The 4115-nt window shown below is 45.9% G+C and overlaps 1 pseudogene; it reads left to right on the top strand.

Moving 5' to 3' along the window:
• Positions 1-2241: 2241 nt before the first annotated feature.
• LOC125395802 (actin, cytoplasmic 2 pseudogene) lies at positions 2242-3869 on the top strand (annotated as a pseudogene).
• Positions 3870-4115: the final 246 nt, after the last annotated feature.

Below are 4115 nucleotides of genomic sequence, written 5' to 3'. Positions count from 1 at the left end.
CAACCTTCAGCGACCAGGGAGGACCCAAAAGAGTAGTTCTGGGTGCCAACCAAGTAAGTTCTCTGTCATTGTTTAATTAGTAACTCCAGTAAAATCTTATCCTTCTCAAAGATCTCTGACAGTCTGATAGCTAAGAGGTTTTGCCAGGTTGCTTCACCAAATAAAAATACTTTTCATTATACAAAAATATGCCACAGCCATTACGTCTAAAACTTCTATTTTTCTTATGAATTCCAGGGAGCAGAATTAAAGAACCCACTGTAAACAGGTCAAATACATAACCTCTCAATTCCCTGGTTCTAAATTTTTTTTTCTCAATTTAACTTTGTCCTCTGTTCTGCCATCACCCTAACCAGGTACAAGGGACACCAGACATTTCCATGCCACAGACACCTGTCGGGAGCAGAGACCAACTATGCCAGGATGTGACCAGTGCCCAGCCTTCTCTGGGATCTTTCCCCACACCCCCCAAAGATGACGCCCACAAATCAGCCGGAAGCAGTCTTGAGAATTTGCCGCCCCAATTCCTTCAAACTGTAATGTCTAACCTTCTACTTTTTATTATAAAAAGGATTCGGGAATGTTATTCCTTTGGTCTGGTCCCTTTAAGAACTAACCATGCCCACTCCCCAGCCACTTCTGACCTCCCTCGTCGCCATCTTCCCTTCTCTCTTTCTGTCCCCCGTCTCCACACGTCTCTGTCTCTCCCTATGTTTCTCTTCCTGTCTCTCTGTTTTCCTCTTCTTTAAGTAATAAATGTCTCCCTCTTCTCTAAGTAATAAATGTTTAGCTTTATGTATAGCCTTATGTCCATTTACTTTGCCGTCCACCACATCTAGCCGCCTGACTCTTCTGCTTGCCCGGGGAACCTGCACTGCTCTGGTGGCAGCCGCTCAGGGCATCCCAACCTATTATCTTTTTAAAGAACAATATAAGCAAATGAACAGAAATGAGACAGCTTTTCCAGCTCCCCAGGCAACCCCAAGTCTCTCTGTGGTCTTTGGCAAACACCAGAAGCAGTACTTGCCTTTTGTTGCTAAACCCAGGAGGCCTGACATGTTTTCCTGTAGGGGTAGGGTTCAGTCTTCCTGTCTTGGCAGGATGAGATGACTGATTCTCCAATGTACTATCATCTAATTTAGGCAGAGTCCAGGCAGCTGATGAGGTGAAAGGCAGCTTTTTGCTGTGTGGGTGACTTTGCCATATCCAAAGCCAAGCCAACCACACATCTTCTTGGAGGAGCTATAGGATACTGCAGGAGCGGGCTTGTCTATCATAAGAAGCTCTTTTGTTAAATGCCGTACTCTCAGATCTGTAAGGGCACTTGAGAATCAGGGTACCATTCTCTGTCAGGTGTATCTGAATTCGACTTGTAAGTTAAATTTAGACATAGAATTTACCCAATCAGTTACAGCCTGCTAATGTGTGGAGGACTGGTCTCGATAAAAATATTTCTATTTCTTACTAGGGTAGGGGCATGGGAATTGAAGAAATATAAGTAAAGAATATGAAGACACATAAAAATAATAAGACAGAAAACAGAAAGTATCAGGAGGGTATTCCTGTGACTGAAATCCTGAAATTTCACCTGCCTTTATTTTTCTAAAGCTTTTATACCCAACATAAACAGGGTGTGGGGGGAGAAGGTAACAAGACTTTATTAACATAATACAAAGGATAACTCACACAGTCAATGGCTTTATCACTCTGAGACATCAAATCATTAGCATTCTGTCGTCTAGGTAGCTAAGGTGCTATAGTCATGTATACTGAAGATGGCCCTTCCCTGGGTGACCTCATAGTTACAGCAAAAGGAGCAGAAGCACATTTGCATATCCTGACCACCCGGCAGGATGGCATTGAACTATCTTAATTTCAAAAGAATCAAGTCATCACCTCCTGAGTTAGGAGGTGCAACTGTGCCTGTCAGTCTCCAAACTCTCTGAGGAGCAGACAAGGTGGAAATGGGCCTGCGTTTCTTGGCCTCCATACCAATGTCAGTAGAGGTGAGAATATTAGAAGAAATATTTTCATAAGCCAAAGTGTACTGGAGACTGAGTGTCTCCTTGGCAGGGCCAGTGCATGTGGGTCTTCTTACCAAAGATGATGGCTATGCACGCATTTATATTTTTTCAGATATGTTATAATCTGGAGTTACAGGTTTGACAAATCTTAGAACAAGTGCACACAGGCATAAAACAAGCATATGGTGGCCACATTATTTACACATATATATTAACAGACAGATGAATAAAACCTTTTTCCCAGGAAACTGTGCTAGCTGACCAACTTAAAAATCCTGGAGTAAGCTGGGTGGTGGTGGCATACACCTTTAATCCCAACACTCAGGAGGCAGAAGCAGGCGGATCTCTGTGAGTTCGAGGCCAGCCTGGTCTACAAGAGCTAGTTCCAGGACAGGCTCCAAAGCTACAGAGAAACCCTGTCTTGAAAAACCAAAAAAAAAAAAAAAAAAGGAATCCTGGAGTAGGCTCACACTCTGCCACTGGTTTACACTGCCTATCTTTTTGCTCCGTCTCCCTAGCCTTCACTGGATTCAATGGAAGAAGAAATTGCTGCATTCATCATTGACAATGACTTTGGCATGTGCAAACCTGGCTTTGCTGGCCATGACACCCCCAGGGCTGTGTTCCCATCAATCATCGGGTGCCTCTGACACCAGGGCATCACTGTGGGCATGGACCAGAAAGACTCCTACGTGGGTGACAAGGCCCAGAGCAAGAGAGGTATCCTGGCCCTGAAGTATCCCATCGAGCATGGCATTGTCACTAACTGGGATGACATGGAGCAGGTCTGGCATCACACCTTCTACAATGAACTGCATGTGGCTGATGACACCCAGTGCTTCTGACCAAGGCCCCACTGAACCTCAAAGTTAACAGAGAGAAGATGACACAGATAATGTTTGAAACCTTCATACCTCAGCCATGTACGTGGCCATTCAGGCGGTGCTGTCCCTGTGTGCATCTGGATGCATCACTGGCATTGTCATGGACTCTGGTGATGGGGTCACACATACAGTGCCCATCTACGAGGGCTGCACCCTTCCCCATGCCATCTTGTATCTGGATCTGACTGGCCAGGACCTGACAGACTACCTCATGAAGATCCTGACTGAGTGGGGTTACAGCTTCACCACCATGGCTGAGTGGGTGGAAATTGTGCATGGTGTTAAGGAGAAACTGTGCTATGTTGCTCTGGATTTTGAGCAAGAAATGGCCACTGCTGCATCATCCTCTTCCTTGGAGAGGAGCTATGAGCTGCCCGACGAGCAGGTGATCACCATTGGCAATGAGGGATTCTGGTGTCCAGAGGCTCTCTTCCAGCCTTCCTTCCTGGGCATGGAGTCCTGTGGCATCACGAGACTACCTTCAACTCAATCACGAAGTGTGATATGGATATCTGCAAGGACCTTTATGCCAACACAGTGTTGTCTGGTGGTACCACTATGTATCCAGGCATTGCCAACAGGATGCAGGAGATCACAACCGTAGCACCCAACACAAGGAAGATTAAGACCATTTCTCCCCCTGAGCCAAATACTCAGTCTGGACTGGTGGCTCCATTCTGGGTTCACTCTCCACCTTTCAGCAGATGTGGATCAGCAAGCAGGAGTATGACGAGTCGGGTCCCTCCATCATCCACCACAAGTGCTTCTAGATGGACTGAGCAGGTGCCAGGCATCTGCTGCATGAGCTGATTCTGAAGTATCAATTTGCCCTGGCAAATGTACACACCTCATGCTAGCCTCATGAATCTGGAATAAGCCTTTGAAAAGAAATTTGTCCTTGAAGCTTGGATCCAATATCAGCACTGGATTGTAAAACTTGTTGCTGATTTTGACCTTGTATTCAAGTTAACTGCTCCGTTGGTATATGCTTAATACCCTGTGCATCTCTTGATTTAGTCCTTAGTCATGTGGCCCGGTCACTTGGTGGCTGGAGAGAGCATGCTGTGAAAGAGAATTCCCCAGCCTGGTGGATGGACCATGCAGTGATCTGTGCAGGGTATTAACTGACTGCTGACTTCCAGGATTTCTTGAGGCTGGCAAGGGTTCCCGAATCAGTTACCACTTCTTGCCAGTCTGACAGAGTGGG

The sequence above is a fragment of the Myodes glareolus genome, chromosome 8 (assembly GCF_982192425.1).
Source record: "Myodes glareolus chromosome 8, mMyoGla1.1, whole genome shotgun sequence".
Classification (NCBI taxonomy): domain Eukaryota; kingdom Metazoa; phylum Chordata; class Mammalia; order Rodentia; family Cricetidae; genus Myodes; species Myodes glareolus.
The sequence above is the reverse complement of the archived record's forward strand: the minus strand, read 5'-3'. Positions and strand labels throughout refer to the sequence as shown.